Source organism: Coregonus clupeaformis, chromosome 26, assembly GCF_020615455.1.
Source record: "Coregonus clupeaformis isolate EN_2021a chromosome 26, ASM2061545v1, whole genome shotgun sequence".
Taxonomy (NCBI): domain Eukaryota; kingdom Metazoa; phylum Chordata; class Actinopteri; order Salmoniformes; family Salmonidae; genus Coregonus; species Coregonus clupeaformis.
In genome coordinates, this window is record NC_059217.1 from 28,643,308 (window position 1) to 28,657,985 (window position 14,678).

The 14,678-nt window shown below is 47.3% G+C and overlaps 1 protein-coding gene across 2 annotated transcripts in view; it reads left to right on the forward strand.

Annotated features, from left to right (window-relative positions):
* The first annotated feature begins 454 nt into the window (after positions 1-454).
* The window catches only part of LOC121540603 (peroxisome proliferator-activated receptor alpha), a 60,306-nt gene continuing 46,082 nt past the window's right edge, over positions 455-14,678 (forward strand). The window contains exon 1 of one of the 2 annotated variants that reach the window (XM_041849605.1): positions 455-637. The gene's annotated coding sequence lies outside the window, so the exon portion shown is untranslated. The remainder of the gene's footprint in view (positions 638-14,678) is intronic. The other variant, XM_041849606.1, reaches the window with a different exon arrangement.

The window sequence follows — 14,678 nt, forward strand, 5'->3', positions numbered from 1 at the left end:
GATGTGTGCCTTCTGCAGCACTGAATAAGGGAGTAAACGCAGCACCCTTCAACGCAGAATAAAATCCTATTTTATCATGATAAGAGGAATGCACAGAAGTACAGGAACAATAATAAGAGCTGTAGTTTATGTTTATAACACGGTAATACATGTACATAAACATAAAAACTTTGAGTAACTGTAGATATGAGAGCATAAAAGTTATTATAATGGCCATATTTCGGATCTTCACGCTTCTGTGAAATGGGTTCCTACTACATTGGCCAACGCAGCGGCTAGTGAACATGAGTAGGATTATTGCCTTGCTCCCTGCATTCATTCCTTTGTTAGGGGGCGTCCTGCTCAAGGGAAAGACGGGCTCTTTCTATTCGCTGAAAAGATAGGTGTGTCAGGGGGGGTTTGTGGTTCTTTCACACCAGCTGTCAATCATAACGTCAGTTCCGGCTCGCGGGCAGCGCTCTGTGGGCTGTATGTGGGCGATTTTGACAGCAGCAGAGTTGTTTAGGAGACAAACAAGGACGTGTTGAAGGGGACTATTCTTTCCCTCCTCGTTCCACCCGAACTCACACTGACAGCTTCTCAACGCACGGAGGTTTCTGACGGTATGTCGGCTTCGGATCGGCCTGTCCACTTTAAGGTAGATCGATTTGAGAGGTTTATTATTGCACATATTGATGTGACTCTCAATGCATTGCTTGCTTCATGACTGATATCACATAATTTCTAGACTATATGGTTTTGACATGGAATTGAAGTGTTAACATTGGAATTTGCCTGTGTTCATCGACTGATATTTTTGAAGGAAGTTATCCCATTCATGATAGTTTCATCCAAAAAACGGATAAATCAATGAATGCTTGTTGCGACAAGATATCTGGGGCCATTGTTATTGTACAATCGAGTACGCCTGCGCATCCGACGTATGTATATGATACATGCTTTTTGGGATGTAGGCCAATGGCTATTCATCGCTCCAGGGGTCCATACTGCAGGGGGTCCGCGAAAATATACAGTACCAGTCAAAAGTTTGGACACACCTACTCATTCAAGGGTTTTTCTTTATTTTTACTATTTTTTACATTGTAGAATAATAGTGAAGACATCAAAACTATGAAATAACACATATGGGATCATGTAGTAACCAAAAAAGTGTTAAACAAATCAAAATATATTTTATATTTGAGATTCTTTAAATAGCCACCATTTTCCTTGATGACAGCTTTGCACACTTTTGGCATTCTCTCAACCAGCTTCATGAGGTAGTCACCTGGAATGCATTTCAATTAACAGGTGTGCCTTCTTAAAAGTTAATTTGTGGAATTTCTTTTTTAATGTGTTTGAGCCAATCAGTTGTGTTGTGACAAGGTAGGGGGGTATACAGAAGATAGCCCTATTTGGTAAAAGACCAAGTCCATATTATGGCAAGAACAGCTCAAATAAGCAATGAGAAACAAAAGTCCAACAACAGTCAATACAGAACATTTAAAGTTTCTTCAAGCGCAGTCGCAAAAACCATCAAGCGCTATGATGAAACTGGCTCTCATGAGGACCGCCACAGTAATGGAAGACCCAGAGTTACCTCTGCTGCAGAGGATAGGTTCATAATAGAGTTACCAGCCTCAGAAATTGCAGCCCAAATAAATGCTTCACAGAGTTCAAGTCACAGACACATCTCAACATCAACTGTTCAGAGGGGACTGTGTGAATCAGGCCTTCATGGTTCAATTGCTGCAAAGAGACCACTACTAAAGGACACCAATAAGAAGAAGAGACCTGCTTGGGCCAAGAAACACGAGCAATGAACATTAGACCGGTGGAAATGTGTCGTTTGGTCTGGAGTCCAAATTGGAGATTTTTGGTTCCAACCGCTGTGTCTTTGTGAGACGCGGTGTGGGTGAAAGGATAATCTCCGCATGTGTAGTTCCCACCGTAAAGCATGGAGGAGGAGGTGTTATGGTGTGGGGGTGCTTTGCTGGTGACACTGTCTGGAATTTATTTAGAATGCACTCTTAACCAGCATGGCTACCACAGCATTCTGCAGCGATACGCCATCCCATCTGGTTTGGGCTTAGTGGGACTATCATTTGTTTTTCAACAGGACAATAACCCAACACACCTCCAGGTTGTGTAAGGGCTGTTTGACCAAGAAGGAGAGTGATGGAGTGCTGCATCAGATGAGACCTGGCCTCCACAATCCCCCGACCTCAACCCAATTGAGATGGTTTGTGATGAGTCGGACGGCAGAGTGAAGGAAAAGCAGCCAACAAGTGCTAAGCATATGTAGGAACTTCTTCAAGACTATTGGAAAAGCATTCCATGTGAAGGGTGGCTATTTGAAGAATCTCAAATATAAAATATATTTTGATTTGTTTAACACTTTTTTGGTTACTACATGATTCCATATGTGTTATTTCATAGTTTTGTTGTCTTCACTGTTATTCTACAATGTAGAAAAATCTAAAAAATAAAGAAAAACCCTTGAATGAGTAGGTGTGTCCAAACTTTTGACTGGTACTGTATATATATATATATATATATATATATATACTGTGGGGAAAATAAGTATTTAGTCAGCCACCAATTGTGCAAGTTCTCCCACTTAAAAAGATGAGAGAGGCCTGTAATTTCATCATAGGTACACGTCAACTATGACAGACAAATTGAGGGAAATAAATCCAGAAAATCACATTGTAGGATTTTTAATGAATTTATTTGCAAATTATGGTGGAAAATAAGTATTTGGTCACCTACAAACAAGCAAGATTTCTGGCTCTCACAGACCTGTAACTTCTTCTTTAAGAGGCTCCTCTGTCCTCCACTCGTTACCTGTATTAATGGCACCTGTTTGAACTTGTTCTCAGTATAAAAGACACCTGTCCACAACCTCAAACAGTCACACTCCAAACTCCACTATGGCCAAGACCAAAGAGCAGTCAAAGGACACCAGAAACAAAATTGTAGACCTGCACCAGGCTGGGAAGACTGAATCTGCAATAGGTAAGCAGCTTGGTTTGAAGAAATCAACTGTGGGAGCAATTATTAGGAAATGGAAGACATACAAGACCACTGATAATCTCCCTCGATCTGGGGCTCCACGCAAGATCTCACCCCGTGGGGTCAAAATGATCACAAGAACGGTGAGCAAAAATCCCAGAACCACACGGGGGGACCTAGTGAATGACCTGCAGAGAGCTGGGACCAAAGTAACAAAGCCTACCATCAGTAACACACTACGCCGCCAGGGACTCAAATCCTGCAGTGCCAGACGTGTCCCCCTGCTTAAGCCAGTACATGTCCAGGCCCGTCTGAAGTTTCCTAGAGTGCATTTGGATGATCCAGAAGAGGATTGGGAGAATGTCATATGGTCAGATGAAACCAAAATATAACTTTTTGGTAAAAACTCAACTCGTCGTGTTTGGAGGACAAAGAATGCTGAGTTGCATCCAAAGAACACCATAACTACTGTGAAGCATGGGGGTGGAAACATCATGCTTTGGGGCTGTTTTTCTGCAAAGGGACCAGGACGACTGATCCGTGTAAAGGAAATAATTAATGGGGCCATGTATCGTGAGATTTTGAGTGAAAACCTCCTTCCATCAGCAAGGGCATTGAATATGAAACGTGGCTGGGTCTTTCAGCATGACAATGATCCCAAACACACCGCCCGGGCAACGAAGGAGTGGCTTCGTAAGAAGCATTTCAAGGTCCTGGAGTGGCCTAGCCAGTCTCCAGATCTTAACCCCATAGAAAATCTTTGGAGGGAGTTGAAAGTCCGTGTTGCCCAGCGACAGCCCCAAAACATCACTGCTCTAGAGGAGATCTGCATGGAGGAATGGGCCAAAATACCAGCAACAGTGTGTGAAAACCCTGTGAAGACTTACAGAAAACGTTTGACCTGTGTCATTGCTAACAAAGGGTATATAACAAAGTATTGAGAAACTTTTGTTATTGAACAAATACTTATTTTCCACCATAATTTGCAAATAAATTCATTAAAAATCCTACAATGTGATTTTCTGAAAAAAAAATTCTCATTTTGTCTGTCATAGTTGACGTGTACCTATGATGAAAATTACAGGCCTCTCTCATCTTTTTAAGTGGGAGATCTTGCACAATTGGTGGCTGACTAAATACTTTTTTTCCCCACTGTATATATATATATATATATATATATATATATATATATATATATATATATATATATTTTAATAATAACGTTTATTTGTTTCTATTATTTCAATGGTTTAATGAATATCGCTAGCAACAACAGAATAAACTCATTTTGAATGACATACCTACAGTAGAAAAGAGGAGAATGTTTTCTTTCTAAAGATGTCAACTTTATTTCTCAACTCCTAATATTGAACAAATTAAACTAATTGGAGCCAATTACACTCACTGTAGTATCTGACATAGGCTTTGAAAAAGTACCTGCTACCAGTGCAGCAAGTGCCGCTGGCTGCTGCTAAGCTTTCTTGACTTGGACATACATTTTTTACCAACACCTTCGTTTAACCAGCTAAACAGCTGCTCTTAGCGAAAATGTGTTTGGAGATACCTTTCTATCTAATAGGCTATGTTAGAGTTTACAATTCCTCTTCCAATTATAATGTGGGGAGGTCAAAATAATGAAAAACGACAAAATCTATTCATTTTTAAATGTGAATTACTTCGCCTTGCCATTCTCATTCAGCTGATGATAAGACAAGACATGCATTCCTTGGGTCAGCAGTTTGCCTGGGAGGGGGTCCCAGGTTGAAGACCCCTGGGTTAGGCTACTTCTATAAATAATGTATTGGAAAATTGCCAGGAGAGTTTTGTAACATGTGAGCTTTGTAACATTCTTATACATAATTAGGCTACAAGTTGCACATGCATGACATTGTTGAGTTTGCTACAATGTCATTTGTTGTGTTTGCCCCAGGCTTAGGCTACATGTTGGACAATGCACACTTATTGAAACAAAGTAACACATGATTTCCCTACTGAAGCCTATCCTTATCCTGATAATTGGAGTTTGAGGTTTGTGTTTATTTTTTCTATTTTTTTCTCATAATAATTTTGCTCAGAATGAGTATAGTATTATGTTGAGTATGACTAGCCTACACTTTGAAGTTGGTCTTGATATGGCAAATAGGGGCGAGAGGCGGTGTTGAGGACAGAATCAGTGATGACGCTAAAATGTGTGTCTGGGAGGACAGGTGTTGGGAGAAAGCTTGGAGGCCTGTTGATAGTGAATGGGTATTATTGTAAGGGAAGAGGAAGCATGTGTTGAGGGTTGGCTCAGTGCTCAGGGTGACCATCCTTCTGTCCTGGCCTGCAGGTTTGCCTCTCCTCTAATCATGAGGATATTTCCAGGTTCGCTCAGTTTTTAGTATAAATATACTTTATTCATAATATCTATAAACGATATACTATTATACTTATCTATACTTTTGTATGTGTGTATACAGATGGGATGGAATGGTCCCCCATGTGTGTCTGAATGGTCAGGTCTTTATAATGGGCTTCATAATATGTTTATAAAGGGTTTGTGAAGGATATAGAAGTACAATATAACGTTATTTCTAGACTGCTGATGGTTAGTTCATATCTACATTTTGTACATAACGTGGTGCTGAAATTACTTGCTTTTTTAGCAGATCAAAGTCAAGCACATTACACAAAATACATATTCATCAAACAAAATTGTAGTCTAGTATGTGTATAATGCTTCCCGTGAAATGATCTCATATGAAGGGAATCAACAACCTACCTACCTTTCAGTGCCAAATCGCACACTTCCTCTGTGAGTCTGAAACTTGACCCAAATCCTGCCGTTCCTGTCCCTGCCCCAGTCCCCCAAGCTACAGGAATGCTGCCTGGGTTTTTCCACGTCCAGGCTGGTTGTGATTTTAACCCACTTGTTACCTTTTATTTTATTTATATTTTTTATATTTTTTAGGGGGTAGATCAGCTTTAATGTTTCAGATAGATTGTAACTTCCATCAATGTAATTGTCTGCATCACTTCCAATCCCCCATATGTCTGCATCACTTCCAATCCCCCACTTGTTACCTTCTTTTAGTCATCTAAAATTTTCAGAATTTGGTAGACATGTCACGGTTAACTAAGCCAGAACCCAGAAGCAGACCAGGACACGGTACGTGAGACAAAGGTGAGTGTTTATTTATAGAGTCCGAGTGAAGCTGAATAATCCAGGGAACAGAGCGGGTGGCGTGGATGGGTTGTTGAGGGTGCAGTGGTTGGTCCGGTACTGGCTCGGCAGCCGCCGACCATCAGGCAGAGGTTGGGTGAAGGTTCCGGGTGAGAGACTGCAGACAGAACAAAACGGAGGTGAGTACACAGCAAATCAACAAGGTGCAAAACAACAAAACTAACGCTAGAACTCAAAGGCTGATACGCTGACAAACATACTGTTCATGGCTAACGATCCGGCAGGAACTGGATGTTGGGCCAGAGCCTAAGAAGGGTGATGATCAGGACCAGGTGTGCAGATTGCTGATGGGATGCAGGTGCGGAAAACCAGAGCGCTCCCCGGAGCGTTCCCGAACCCTCGGGAAACTGGAGAATACGAGCAGGAACACTAGTCACCAGACAGGACCCGACTCAGACAGCCGGGATCGTCACAGTACCCCCCTCCGGCGAGACGCCACCGGGCGGACTTCCCGGAGTGCCAGGATGGAGGCGGTAGAAGTCACTGATGAGGTCTGCGTCTAGGACCTGTCGCCGCGGAATCCAACTCCTCTCTTCAGGGCCATACCCCTCCCAGTCCACGAGATACTGGAAACCCCGGCCCCGCCGTCTGGAATCCATGATGCGACGCACCGTGTAGGCAGGACCACCTCCGATCATCCGAGGAGGAGGAGGAGGAGGCGGAGGAGGCAACAGAGGACTGAGGAAGACAGGCTTGAGGCAGGAGACATGAAAGGTGGGATGGACTCTGAGCGTCCTCGGTAGTTTGAGTCGAACTGCCACTGGATTGATCACCTTCTCCACCACAAACGGACCAATGAACTTCGGCAACAACTTCCTAGACTCAGTCCGTAACGGAAGATCCCGTGTGGCCAACCAAACCCTATCTCCGATGGTATAGGTGGGAGCGGGAATCCGGCGACGATTCGCCTGGAGCTGATACCGGTCCGAAACTCTAAGGAGTGCCTTTCTGGCCCGATGCCAGGTCCGGTGGCAACGCCGAATATGGGCCTGAACAGAAGGCACTGAGAGCTCCTTCTCCTGAGAAGGAAACAGGGGAGGTTGGTAGCCATACAGGCACTGGAAGGGAGACATCCCAGTGGCAGATGTAGGAAGAGTATTGTGGGCATACTCAACCCAAGGCAACTGAGAGACCCAGGAGGTGGGGTTGGAAGAGACCAGACAGCGTAGCGTTGATTCCATCTTCTGGTTGGCTCTCTCCGCCTGACCATTGGATTGGGGGTGAAAACCAGATGTGAGACTGACCGTAGCTCCAATGGCCAAACAGAAGGACTTCCAGACAGCAGAGGTAAACTGAGGGCCACGGTCGGAAACGATATCACTGGGCAACCCGTGGACCCTGAAAACCTCCCTAACCAGGATCTCGGACGTCTCCGAGGCAGAGGGAAGCTTTGCAATTGGCACAAAGTGGGCGAACTTGCTGAATCTGTCCACGATAGTCAGAACGACCGTGTTCCCCTCAGAAGCGGGCAACCCCGTGACGAAGTCCAGGGGCCAGATGCGACCATGGTCGCCGGGGAATAGGAAGGGGGTGAAGTAGTCCAGAGCTGGGCCGATTGGTACTCTTATTCTGCGCACACACTGGACAGGCAGCAACAAAACCCCGAGTATCCTCGGCCATGGCAGGCCACCAAAAAGCGTCTGCGAAGAAACGCCATAGTCCGAGCCACACCAGGGTGACAAGCCATCTTGCTGGCGTGGGACCATTTGAGGACAGCAGGACGAACCGACTCAGGCACAAACAACCGACCGGGTGGACCGTTACCGGGACCGGGCTGAGTCCGAAGGGCCGCCAGCACCTCCTCCTCAATCTTCCACATAACTGCTCCCACGACGCAGTTCCGGGGGAGGATTGTCTCGGTCTTGGACCCACTCTCCTCCGTCTTGGAGAACATCCGGGACAAGGCGTCCGCCTTGCCGTTCTTAGATCCAGGTCGAACGTCAGGGCAAACTTGAATCGTCCGAAAAACAACGCCCACCTGGCCTGACGGGGAGTTGAGACGTTTAGCCGATTGCACGTAAGCAAGATTCTTGTGGTCCGTCCAGACCATAAACGGTTGCTCCGCCCCCTCCAACCAGTGGCGCCACTCCTCCAAGGCAAGTTTCACCGCGAGAAGCTCCCGGTTACCCACATCGTAATTCCTCTCCGCAGGCGAAAGGCGACGAGAGTAGTAGGCGCAGGGATGGAGTTTACTGTCCGTGGAGCATCGCTGCGACAGGATGGCGCCAACTCCCACATCAGACGCGTCCACTTCAACGACGAACTGACGGGCCGTGTCCGGTTGAGAGAGAATCGGTGCGTTGGTGAATCGCCTCTTCAAATCCAGAAACGCTCGATCCGCCTCCGGATTCCACTTGAAGGTCCTGATGCTGGAAGTCAAGGCAGTTAACGGAGCGGCCACACGGCTGTAATCCCGGATGAATCTGCGGTAGAAATTCGCAAACCCCAAAAATCTCTGGAGCTGCAATCTCGTACCGGGCTGGGCCCATTCCAGAACCGCTCTAACCTTCTCCTGGTCCATCCTAATCTCTCCCCTGGAGATGATGTACCCGAGAAAGGATGTCGTGTGGGCGTGAAACTCGCACTTCTCGGCCTTCACAAACAGGCGATTCTCCAACAATCGCTGCAGAACCTGCCGGACATGCTGGACGTGGTCGGAAGGTTCCTTCGAGAAGATCAGAATGTCATCCAGGTAAACAAACACAAAGAGACCGATCATATCTCTCAGGACGTCGTTCACCATACTCTGGAATACCGCTGGAGCATTGGTCAGTCCAAACGGCATCACCTGATACTCGAAGTGACCCATCGGTGTATTGAAACCCGTCAACCACTCGTCCCCCTCTCTGATCCGGACCAGGTGATACGCATTGCGTAGGTCTAGCTTGGTGAACACCGTAGCACCCTGTAAGGAGTCGAAGGCAGAACTCATCAAGGGCAGGGGATACTTGTTCTTGACCGTGATGTCATTCAACCCCCGATAATCAATACACGGTCGAAGAGAGCCATCCTTCTTACCCACAAAGAAGAATCCTGCCCCCAGGGGGTGATGACGAGGGACGAACGAGACCAGCAGCTAGGGACTCCTTGATGTAGGTCTCCAACGCCTCACGTTCAGGTCGGGAGATACTGTATAACCTTCCCTTGGGGTAGACAGCTCCAGGGACCAGGTTGATGGCACAATCATATGGTCGGTGGGGAGGGAGTGACAGAGCCTTCTGCTTACTGAAAACTTCCCCCAAATCGTGATATGTCTCGGGAACCAGGGACAAATCTGGGGGTTTAGCCTCAATCACCTGACTGGGAACCGAATGGGGGCAGGCAGTCTTGAGACAGTTAGCATGACAATCAAGGCTCCAACTCGTTACCTTGCCCGTCACCCAATCGAACGTGGGATTGTGTTCCTTCAGCCAGGGGTATCCAAGGACCAGAGGAACATGGGAAGACGGCAGAATGAAGAATGAAATCATCTCAGAATGATTCCCCGACAACCGCATCTTAACCGGTTCAGTCCTCATCGTGATACGTGCCAGACTACTGCCGTTCAGAGTGGTAGCTTCAATGGCTTCCGGCAATTGCTCCTTGGAAAGCCCCAGCTGTTCCACCAACTCGGCATCTAGAAAGCTTCCATCGGCACCTGAATCGATAAAAGCGTTAATCGCTAAGCTCTGATTCCTGTTCATAAGGGTAGCCGGGAAACGGGGTCTGACAGAGGTATTGAGAGGTCGAAACTGGCTCGCTAAAAGTCCTCCCAACTTTAGCGAGCCGCGCAGTTTGACGACCCGACTGGATCCTGAGAAGCTGATCGGTTGGACGGAACCCATTGCTTCTCCCTCCTTCGCTCTCGGACTCGATTATCCACCCGAATAGACAAAGCTACCAAGCTGTCCAGGTCACTAGGCTCGGATAGGAGATCAACTCATCCTTGAGCTGCTCCGACAGACCCTGGTAAAAGGCCGCTTGCAGAGACTCCTCGTTCCACCCACTCTCCACAGCCAACGTCTTGAACTCGATCACGAAGTCGGCCACGCTGCGAGTTCCTTGGCGAAGCGAAAACAGGCGCCTAGCTGCGTCCCTCCCTCGGACGGAATGGTCGAAGAGCTTCCTCATCTCGGCCGTGAACCCCTGGTACGAAGCCATGCAGGGATCCTGTCGTTCCCAAACGGCTGAAGCCCACTCCAGCGCTCGACCACGCAGCAACTCAATCACAAAGGCTATCCTAGCCTTGTCTGTGGCATAAGAGTAGGGCTGTAGATCGAACACTAGTCCACACTGCATAAGGAAGGAACGGCATCTTCCCAGCTCTCCCTCATACTTATCCGGCGTCGGAACCTTGGGCTCACGGATGGACACAGCTTCAGAAGCGGCAGGCGAGATGGGTGAAACCGGTAGTGGATCCTCCACCGGACACTTGCGTTGGTTCTGGACCTCCGTCAGACCGGTAGAAAGGTTCCGAACTGACAACGCGATCTCCTGTAGTACCGTGCTATGATAGCCCAACATCTTCTCCTGCTGGGTAATAGCATGGCGAACAGAGTCCAGGTCCGCTGGGTTCATTACTGGCCGGATCGTTCTGTCACGGTTAACTAAGCCAGAACCCAGAAGCAGACCAGGACACGGTACGTGAGACAAAGGTGAGTGTTTATTTATAGAGTCCGAGTGAAGCTGAATAATCCAGGGAACAGAGCGGGTGGCGTGGATGGGTTGTTGAGGGTGCAGTGGTTGGTCCGGTACTGGCTCGGCAGCCGCCGACCATCAGGCAGAGGTTGGGTGAAGGTTCCGGGTGAGAGACTGCAGACAGAACAAAACGGAGGTGAGTACACAGCAAATCAACAAGGTGCAAAACAACAAAACTAACGCTAGAACTCAAAGGCTGATACGCTGACAAACATACTGTTCATGGCTAACGATCCGGCAGGAACTGGATGTTGGGCCAGAGCCTAAGAAGGGTGATGATCAGGACCAGGTGTGCAGATTGCTGATGGGATGCAGGTGCGGAAAACCAGAGCGCTCCCCGGAGCGTTCCCGAACCCTCGGGAAACTGGAGAATACGAGCAGGAACACTAGTCACCAGACAGGACCCGACTCAGACAGCCGGGATCGTCACAAGACATACAAGTTGCGGTCAAATATATTGGCACCCTTGCACTTTACAATGGAGTGCAATGGAGCAGATGTATTCTCTTTTAAAAACTGGTTGAATGGCTATATATATTTGTTGTACTTTTACCCCTTTTTCTCCCCAATTTTGTGATATCCAATTGGTAGTTACAGTCTTGTCCCATCACTGCAACTCCAGTACGGACTCGGGAGAGGCGAAGGTCGAGAGCCATGCGTCCTCTGAAACACGACCCTGCCAAGTCACACTGCTTCTTGACACACTGCTCGTTTAACCCGGAAGCCAGCTGCACCAATGTGTCGGAGGAAACACCATCCAGCTGGCAACCGAAGTCAGCTTGCAGGCGCCCGGCCCGCCACAAGGAGTCGCTAGAGCTCGATGGGACAAGGACATCCCGGCCTGCCAAAACCTCCCCTAGCCCGGACGACGCTTGGCCAGTTGTGAGCTGCCTCATGGGTCTCCCGGTCACGGCCGGCTGTGACACAGCCTGGGATCGAACCTGGGTCTGTAGTGACGCCTCAAGCACTGCGATGCCTTGAATAGCTATTTTGACGTGTAGGCACCTGCAACTAACCACAGTTGAGAAAAATTACACAGTAAATGAGAATCCCTTGCCTCCAACCAAAGGAATTAGAATGTTGAATAGTTTAGTCCAGGCCATTTTTTGCTTTGAAGTGAAACATCTAAATTTCATTTTATAAATTTTTTATTTAACCTGTACAGTTGTAAATCAAACAAATACACGTGCGAACACCAAATGTTTTTTTTTATTTCATCTTATTAGAGAATAAATAGTGAATCGTGCAAGGGTGCCAATATATTTTACCACAACTGTAGATCACAGTATTCTCTGTGAGGTTTGGTAAGGATAGCCTGGACAGACACTGACTGCACTGTGTGGTGGTAGTTGAGGGTTACATAAGTCTCTCTGGTTGCTGCCTTGGGGCCCTTGTTCGTACTGCCAGGGCCATGTGGACGTGGAGTTTGCCTTCAGTTCAAAGGTCACCCTCCCCTCAGTGAAACTTTCTACCCCGGCCCTCTTCACGCTGAAAAGTTTCTACTTGGTTTAAGATCCAGCAATGATCTGCCATTGTTGCATATCCCAAAATCTTTCAAAAATGGAGTTATTTTCATTCATTTCATACAAGGAGATCTACTCACTTTTCTTCTTATGTGATTATACAGTTGGTTCCAAGCTAAGGTCCCTGAGGATCGCATTTTCAGTTGCAATTGATTGAGTCAATTGATCTGACATTTATGTATGAGCTATTCCTCAACAGCCCTTCAAATGTGCACCTGCAAAACTGTTCTCTCCCCTGCACCAAAGATAGAGTTTAAGCGGCCAGTTGAGTTGGTTACTGCATGCACTGAAAGAACCCAAAGGATCGTCTTTAGTTTTCAAAAAGGTATCGTTTCTCGTCAGAGCTTTTCATGCAACTTCACATCATGCTGCACAGAGATATAGTTTAGAAACACTGCAGATGAATAGTTCCTGCATAATGTCGATGACCCACAATCTCAGGACTTAGTCCCTTCCTAACCACGTGTTGTGCATGTTTAGTCTATTCCTTAAGAGCTATGGGAGACTTCTCCTGCTCTGTCCTTAGGCAGTCTGTTTCTATGTGGCTTGGCTGCACTGTGAGAGACTTGTCTCTACTCTAGGAACCTGAGACCTGTAATCAGCGTGTGCTTGGTTGCTTTAGACAGCTGCATAGAGACGCAGAGACAGAGGAAGAAAGAGACAGGGAGAAAGAAAGAGAGACAGAGGGGCTTTTTCTTTTCTCCTCAAACAGGACTTTCCGGTTTCCTCTTAACTGCTTTCTTTCTTGCATTTATCACCGGTCTTTCTCTGTGAGTCCATAAAGAACATGTTGTCAGTAGGTTTGTAACAAGAATCCTCTTTCAGAAGCCTGGTATGCATGTTCATTAGGAAACTTTGTTGAAACAGTTGAGAGTCCCTTCTGAAGAGAAATGACACCATACACCAGTAAAAGGCTGCTGTAATACAGAGGACCTGTTCATGGAGGTATTGGGATGCTTTTGAGCGTGTGTGTGTGTTGGTGATCTCGCCATCACGGTTGACAACTCCGTTGTGTCCTCCTCCCAGAGTGCGAAGAGCCTTGGCGTGACCCTGGACAACACCCTGTCGTTCTCCGCTAACATCAAGGCGGTGACCCGATCCTGTAGGTTCATGCTCTACAACATTCGGAGAGTACGACCCTGCCTTACACAGGAAGCGGCACAGGTCCTAATCCAGGCACTTGTCATCTCCCGTCTGGATTACTGCAACTCGCTGTTGGCTGGGCTCCCTGCCTGTGCCATTAAACCCCTACAACTCATCCAGAACGCCGCAGCCCATCTGGTGTTCAACCTTCCCAAGTTCTCTCACGTCACCCCGCTCCTCCGCACACTCCACTGGCTTCCAGTTGAAGCTCGCATCTGCTACAAGACCATGGTGCTTGCCTACGGAGCTGTGAGGGGAACGGCACCTCCGTACCTTCAGGCTCTGATCAGTCCCTACACCCAAACGAGGGAATTGCGTTCATCCACCTCTGGCCTGCTGGCCCCCCTACCTCTGCGGAAACACAGTTCCCGCTCAGCCCAGTCAAAACTGTTTGCTGCTCTGGCACTCCAATGGTGGAACAAGCTCCCTTACGACGCCAGGACAGCGGAGTCACTCACCACCTTCCGGAGACACTTGAAACCCCACCTCTTTAAGGAATACCTGGGATAGGATAAAGTAATCCTTCTACCCCCCCCTTACCCCACCCCCCAAAAAATAAAAATATATATATTGTAAAGTGGTTATCCCACTGGCTATAAGGTGAATGCACCAATTTGTAAGTTGCTCTGGATAAGAGCATCTGCTAAATGACGTAAATGTAAATGTAAATGTTGGTGCTTGTGTGTGTGTGCGTGCGTGTGTTCATGCACGTGTGCACTTGTTTGTACATGTGTGTATGTGTATCTGTGTACTTCTCTGTCTGTGCACGAGTGATCTCTATCTCTCTCTAGTAACCATTGGATTAGCTCCAGAGCAGTGACGTGCGGTAAGGTCTGATGCCGGGTACGCACTTTCTATCCCCATCTCTCACGCACACGCACACGCACTCATAAAGCAGATTTTTGCTACGGTGTTTATCGGTATGACAGGATCACAAACATAACCATCAAACAACCACAACCAACCATCAAACAGCATCAGGTAGGCGGCGCAACCATTAGACACACATTCACAGGCCCTAATAGCTTGTGCCCTACGCAAATGCCCTGCACGAACAGGCGACTTACAGCACCACAGACAGCGACCCAAATGCCAGCGAGTAGGCCTACTTGTAGACA